Genomic DNA, 8,454 nt, shown 5'->3' with positions numbered 1-8,454 from the left:
ACCAAAATTTTTAGGTGGTAGAATGGAAGCAATTTAATGAAATGTAGGCCTCCACTTTATGCCACTAAGCTATTCAAATATGTATGTGAGAGAAAGAGGGAATCTCCTAGTATGGTTCCTTTTTTAATCCAAATTATATTAGCAAGGACCAAAGGAGAAATGGTGCTAATACATAATTTGAACTATAAGAAGGAAAGCAATACAAGGAAACACACTCTAAGTCTGTGTGTGATAATGTATATGCAATTTTTTTATATTTTATTTAACTATGTAGATCTAGGTGCTAAGTACACAAGAAGCCCAATTAAGATATAGATCTAAGATAAAGATATGAAAGGAAATAAAGTATGAAAGAATCATGTAAAAAAAATTAGTAGAAGATGTATTTTAGCTCTAAAAATCATGGATTTGAGCTTGTTTCTAAATATCTAACTATAGATCTCTTAATAAAATAATGAAATGGACAAAATCTAAAAATAATTCTCAAGGTTGATCTGGCTAGTCACATTCCTATGGGGTTGATGTGTACTAGGGGCAATGTAATAGAGTCAGACCAACTTCTCCAGAAAGATACCGGGGAACTTAATTTCTAGATCCACATTCAAAATCCTTCTATCATATTCCCACAAAAAAAAGTTGAAGGGTTTTTTTTTTTGGTTAGGTGAGGGATTCCCCTAGTCAAGCCCTAGATTGAGGAATCAATCTTTAATTGAAATATAACTGATAAGGGAAATGCTTCTATATGGTAGGTCTAAATAATATCAAACAAGAGATATACAATTACCTTCATAGATGCACTTGCATTCAATACGTGATCAAGTATGTAAGTGTAGTAGCCTTGAATCAAAGAAACTAGAATGAAATCAAAGAAGCCAAAAACTTAGGTATGGAAATGTATGTAACATTCCATGATGAATAATAGAGGAGATAAAACATATTGGAATGTTAAATCTTCTCTTTAGAGCCAAACTCTACTATCACCTTAAAGAAAGAAGCTTGATGCAAGAAGGAGATGCCAACACTTGAATGCTTAAAGATGCTTTCTTGAAGAAGAACATATTTATTTCTTCTTATGGAGTGATAGATTTTAAATATAAGATATGAAAATGAAGCAGCCAAGCCTCCTTTTATAGTAGTTTTTGGGTAGGAAAACGATTCAAGTCAACCAAGGAGCAAAATAAATCAATTGGAAAACTTGAGTCTTTTGGGCCGTGAACCCCGTAATCACCTAGGACAAGGTCAACTTGGTCAACCTTGACCTAGACTATGTCAATCTGGGGCTAACCTTGAGTAGACTATGTTGACTTGGATTGATCTAGTCCTAGATAAGGGAGAGATTAGGCCTCAAAAAATCCTAGGAGAATGTGTAGATAGAACTAGAAGATAATAGGCCTACGAAGAGATATGGCCAAAAATGATGGCAAAGCATCACCTAAAGACCATATCAGAAGGAAATAGATGATGAAAACACATGATATACAAGTAATAAAGATAAAAAGAGACTGAAACCATATTAAGGAAGGCTAAAAGGTCTCAAACTAAAGTGCATTCATTTTAAGATGATACAATTGGTTCTTTCAAATCCTATCTTGATTAGTCAAGAGTGTAGTTTCTTATACCATGCTCTTAGTGCTTGTTTCAATCCATATAGTGCCTTGTGCAATTCACAAACCAAATCTTTACCTATTTCAACTTCAAATCCTTCAGGTTGTTCAATGTAAACTTCTCCTTAGATTACTCCATTTAGAAATGTTGACTTAACGTCCATTTGATAAGCTTTGAATCCTTTATACACTTCATAATCCAGTAATATCATGACTCCTAATCTTGCAATAGGTGCAAAAATTTCTCCATAATCAAGTCCGTCTTGTGCATACCCTTTGAAAACTAATCTTGCTTTAATCCTTATTACTTCACCATTTTTATTAAGTGTTTTTCCTAAAAACCCACTCAATACCTATAATGTTCTTATTCTTGGGTTAGGGTACCAATGACCATGTCCTTTTATTCTCAATCTGATCAATTTCTTCTTTGATTACCTAATTCCAATCTTCATTCTTTATTGCATCTTTAACTATTCCCGATTCCATTTTTGATAGAAAACATGGAGTGTCTTTGATTTTTAATTGACTTCTCAATTCTACTCCATCACTCTTGTCTCCAATTATATCTAACAAACTATGATTTATCCTTATGTTTCTTAATGTTGCATGTTCTATAATCTAGATTCATTATTTTCTTTCACTAATTTATCCTTGTTGAGCTAATATTAGTTGTTGTTCTATTATCGATTGTTGTATTGTTATTGGTTGTGCATTATCGATACTTGTGTATGGTTATTTTGCTTCTTTATTTTCAAGTTCAAAGTAAATCAATTTAGTAAAAATTTGTGATCTTCTTGTATTTCTTTCTTCATTCCAGTAAAAGGATTCATCAATCCTCACATTTGCCTTTTTTTCAAACATTTGTAGACCTTACTCTTAGTAGAGTATCTTAAGAATATTCCTTCATCACATTTACCATCAAACTTTCCTTTTCTATCATACTTCTTGATATAGAATTTTCTTCCAAAAATTCTATATAGTAATTAACATTAGGTATTCATCTGTACTAGATTTCATAAGGTATCTTGTTCATTCTTTTTTTGAGTTGTACTTGAGTAAGTGTATATACTATAGTGCTAAAAAATTCTCTCCAAAATTTATGTGCAACTCCCCTTTGACTTAATAGTGTCCTAGTGTAGTATACTATAGATCTATTTATCATTTCTACATTACGATTATGTTGGAAAGTTCTTGGTTTAGTTAAATCACTCTTGATTCCATGTTCTTCATAATATTCATTGAATTCATTTTAAGTAAATTCACCACCTCCATTTGATCGAAGACATTTCAGGGTTCTTTAAGTTTCAGTCTCAACTCTTGCTTTGTACATTTTGAATATATGAAAGGAATATGGTTTAACTCTTAGATAGCTCTATGGTCCAATGGGTCCACTTAAGTTTGTATGTACCATGTCTATAATATTTCATGTAGAGTATTCCTTGTTTTTAAAACTTGAACTAGTCATCTTTCCAAATTGATATTCTTTACATATTATATTATTTAGTTTATTTAATATAGGAATTCCTCTAACATTTTTTCCTACTAAATTTTACTAGAATATAAGAATTCACGTGACATAGTCTCTTCTGCCATAGTCATCTATCTTCAAACTTAGAAAGTAAGCAATGACCAGTAGTAGTGTTTAGCTTGAAGATTACCTTTGGTTTTTTCACTGCTAGAAATCAGTTTTTTATTCTTTACAGATATCTTGCATTTACTAGTTAGTAAATTCAATCTAAAAACTTTGTTATTCAACTAGATACACTTAAAAGTTATACTTCAATCCATCTTCCCAATACACACATTCACAAGTAATATCATTAGTTAAAGAAATTGTTCCTATCTTTGAATACACAGGGAGAACCATTTCAACAAATGACTAAACCTCCATCATAGGGCTCCATGGTTACAAGTTGTCCTTGTCTCTAGTCATATAGTTGTACAACCATTTATTATGATCTAGTCACTATTACCATTCACATTTGAAATCAATATTTTTTCTTTACCAATTTCTATATTGTCAGTAGAGGAGTCTTCTTTTACATAAAAATACACTATTTCTTCATCATTATCATCACCTCCAAAGTTGTATTCATTTTCCTCATCCACAACAATATAATAAAACTTCTTGTTCTTTTGAGAAAAGTCTTATACTTCTTATATTTATCTTCCTTTTCTCCAATGTATTCCTTGTTCAGTTTGTTTAGACATATGTGTGCAAAGTGACCAATCTCTCTATAATTCCAGTAAGTAATATAACTTTTCCATTTTTATATTCTTTTCCTCTGGGAAATCTTTTTAAAATTAAGACTTCAAGTTTCTCTAGTTCTTTTCTTCTCCTGCTAAACCTTCATAATCATTAGATTCACAAACAATAGTTTTTTCTTTCCTTAATGAGCCAACATTAGTTGTGCCTTGGAATGCAATTTCATTAGTAGGTTGACTATTATCATAGTTACTTAGTTCAAATGCAGTGAGTCTACTGATAAGTGAATCAATTGTAATATTACTCTAATCAATTATCCTTAGTTCTTAAATAGAATAAACTCTAGTAGCATACATGTTTGGAAGAGTTCTTTACTTACTACTTCACTTTCTTTGATTTTTTCACTAGTCCCTTTGATTTATTCAATGATATTCTCTATCGTTGTCTCATGCTGCACAATGGTTTCATGCCCATGTAATCTAATGGAATCATATTTCCCTTTTGATCCTTCAATTTTTGCATGTTAAACATGTTCATCTCCTCCATGGGATTCTACTAGCTTATCTCACATCCTCTTATCTAAAGGAAGGTCTTGGTGTCGACATACTTTGAGTTGTGTAGTGCACTTGAAAATTCTATCATCAAAAAGTTATGAATCATATATTATTTTTATTGTACTTCAGAGAGAGTGTTAGAGGGTTGTTTTTATTCATTAGTAAGATAATCCATTGCATTATCTACAATTCCTGATAAGTGCAATTTCATGCTTCTTACCCACATACCAAAATCATCCTCATACTTGTTAAACTCAAGTTTGTCCTTCCTATACTTCTTGAGATCTTTATCCTAAGTGGCTAAGCTTCCAAATCAAGGACCTAAGCTCTTATATCAATTATAGATATAGGAAGATAACCGAGAGGGGAGAGGAGGGGGGTGGTCAATCAATAATCACAAATTTAAACAATAAATCACAAATCAAACCTCTTTCATAGTTTACCAATAGTTATTTGAGTTTATTAATAACAACATTATTGGTTAACTAGTATTTAAGCATCCATTAAACACAATAAAAAATAACACAAATTAAAACCAATATAGGTGAAAACTATAGAGTGAGATTTGGACTCATTAATAGTTGTACTCTTCTAGAATGTGCTCTATTAGGAACTTTCCTAGTTAAGGGTTACAAAAATGTTGTTAGGTATACCCAATTAAGGGACTTTTCTAAGACCTATTAAAGTATTTACTCTATTAGGAGTAACCTAATTAGAGGATTTAGACAATTTACTTTAATAATGACAACCTATTAAAATTGTGTGCATAAAATGTGCCACACTTCTATAAACCAATATACTCAAGAATACCCATGAAAGAGAGAAGCTCAAGAGGTAGCTTATAGATCTCTATCTATGATGTGCAGAGGCTATGAGATGGTGGCTCTCAAATGAACAAAGCTATGCAACCTTTGCACAGTTCACCATAGAATGAGAGATTCAAAGATGAGAGCAAGAGTGCTAGCATCCAAGAATCACAGTGAATGCAATGCAAATGCAAGATCTAAACTAAACAAAATGCAAGAGTGTTCCAAGCCTTTTAAATCTCCAAAGTCACCAAGAAGATCTACAGCATAATGTTAGCGTGAAAATCTAAGATTGACATAATGAGGAGAGAGCCCTCCTTTTAAAGATAATGGATGGTAGGGATTAAGAGGAAAAAGAGGCACAATCAAGGGAGGAGAATGTATCTTGAGTGATCCATGTGTACAAAAAACTCCACCAATCACAATAAATAATTGACTTTTTAGAGGGAAAGAAATATGTGGAGGAGAATTAAAGTTATTTTAATTAAAAATAGAATATTCCTCTTACATAGAAAATTGTGCATTCATGTGTAGACAAAAGTGCCTTTTCCTCTGTTAAAGATTTGATTGAAAAGTTCATTATTGAAGAAGGGAGATTGTTGATAAAGAATGTTTTCAATTATTGTTTTGTCATTGATGTCAAACCTGCTATTTTTTGGCATGAAAATTGCTTATAAGATCCAAGTATTATCTCTTAGTTGATTGATGAAGATGATTTAATCAATAAGATGTAACAAAAGCACCTAAGGGAAAGGTTGAGTTATGGTTTTGTAATAAAGTACAAGGATTAGTTAAGACTATGGTAAAATGATGTATTGATGATACACTTGAAGATACAGAGGTTGGCTACACTTTGAAACTCTAGAAGAATATGTTGTAACAAAGCTGGCTACAAAGCTTGACTAAATTCATTAGTCAGTGCCAAGAAAACTAGTTCATGCCAAGCAGATTATCAGTAAGTGCCAAGAAAATGCAAAATCTAGTGTGTGCCGAGTGAAATAGAAGGTGCCAAGAAAGTTCAAGTGCTAAGCTAGACAAAATGTAATAGGTGTCAAGCATCAGTAAAACTTAGTTGATGCCGAGTGAATCCACATTAGATGCTAAGTAACATAATATGTGCCAAGCATCAAAAAGTTAATAGTGCTGAGCTACTGCATTATTTGAAAAGTCAAAGATTCGCTAGATCTAAGTTGATAAGTTTGTTACTTTGAATTTTGTGAACCAGATGGAAGATAAGGATGTTGAGTTGGTGGTACAAAATTTTAGGTAAACTATTTTTAGGCAAATATAGGTGGATTCCACAAGATGTTTCTAGAAGAAACAAGACTAGGGGAAGATACATTGTATCTTATCTAATCCATTCGAACCCAAAATAAAAGAGGGAATATTGGAGTAGGAAAGGTACTCCAAACTCTTATTTAAGGAGTTACAAGTCAAGAAGCAAGAGAGGTTAGTTGGAGAGAGTGTGTGGTGTCAAGGAGAAGACATTGAGAGGGAAGAATAGAGTACAAAGGCTCTACTTCGATAGGTGACCACAGTAGTGATTGCATTGGCACAACGAGCATAGAGACTCAAGGAGACAACGCTTGAAAGGAGGACAAGTTGTCAGAGTTGAAGAGACTAAAAGCTAGGCAAATTTGTGAACTAATTTGAGATCTAAAATCTGCATGTTACATTGTGAGTTATATGAGATCAAAAGTCCTTATTGTTACTCTCTAGGAATTGTATCAGTTAGGGAAAAATCCTATGGACTCAAGTTGGTTTAAAAACCATTTTGTAAATCCTTCAAAAGGGTGACATTCCAAGTGAATGTTCTAAAGTCCTTTAACCAGGCCCACTTCTAACAAGGTGGTTGAAATCTCTTAACCAAGTCACATTTAACAGTGTGTTTTTGTAGCCTTTAACATAGTAGGCCTTTCACTTCAAAAGAGTGAGAAAGGAGTAGCATGTTACTGGTGGTTTTTTCCAAATTGGGTTTCCACATAAATCACTATTTTATGTGTTGATCTTTCATGTCTTATTCCTGCATATTGATTTATTAGTAATTTGCTAAGAAATATGTTTAGCTTGAATGCATAGATAGTTTAATGGGCTCACTATACTTAGTGAAAATGTTTTATTAGGGCATTTGGACCTTGAATAACTAATTCACCCCCACTCTTAGTTATTCTAAAGAATTTTTAACAATTGGTATCAGAGCCATCTGCTGATTTGGTTTAAAGGTACTAGAAGCACAAAGATCAAGATGTCTAAGAGAGAAGTTCCCAAGCTCAATAGAGATAAATTCGCTACATGGAAAATCCTAATGAAGTTGCACCTTGGATCAATAGGTGATCATGCACAAACCTCAATCAAACTAGAACATGTTGATACAATAGGTGTCCCTACTATAGAAGATATGAAGAAACAGGAGCACAATTAGGCAATGCTGGAGATTGCCTCTGCTCTCAGCTATGCTGAATTTGATGACATCAAGGGATGTACCTCTACATTCAAGATGTGGGAAGCCTTGTTAGATATTTATGGAGGAGATTAGAATGTCCAAAGAGCAAAAAGAGAAAGCCTCAGAGAAAAGTTTGATGACATGAGAATGGAGGAAGGTGAGAACATTGCCCAATATGTCTCTAGAATGAAGGAAGTAGTAAGTGCAATAAGAAGTGTGACTAGCCATTTAGATGATGAAACTATTATTAGCAAAGTCTTAAGAACCTTACTCCCCATCTATGCTATAAGAGTATCATCTATCCAAGAGTTGAGATGCATATCAAGGAACAAACTAACTCTTGAAGGTATAGTGGGAAGACTTACTACATTTGATTTATCCAACTTTGATAACTACAAACCTGAGAATCTTGAATTTGCTTTCAAGGCCAAGTTGTTGTTGAAAGACACTAAAGAGGTGAAACCAAAGAAGAAGAAAAGAAAGATAAAATATGCATCTAGTGACAACAACATAGATGAAGAAGATGTGGAACAATTGGAAGCATTGTTGGCTAGAAGATTTCACAGAGGAAAAGGTAAATTCAAAGGTAAGCTACCTATCATTTGTTTTAATTGCAATGAAGTAAGACATATTGCTATAAGGTGCACATAGAAAAAGAACTATAGAAAAGGCAACAAGCACAAGAACATAAGAGAAGATGATAGTAGGGATTACAAAGACAAAGGAAAAAAGTGCTACATTGTTGAAGAAGAGAATTCTGATGAAAATGATGATGAGGTAATCTATGTAGCTATGAAGGATGAGTCAGATGAAGATGAGGCAACAACACTAGGAACTTGTG

The sequence above is a fragment of the Cupressus sempervirens genome, chromosome 4 (assembly GCF_028749045.1).
Source record: "Cupressus sempervirens isolate cs-2001-9-10 chromosome 4, ASM2874904v1, whole genome shotgun sequence".
Classification (NCBI taxonomy): Eukaryota; Viridiplantae; Streptophyta; class Pinopsida; order Cupressales; family Cupressaceae; genus Cupressus; species Cupressus sempervirens.
Note: the sequence above shows the minus strand (reverse complement) of the source record.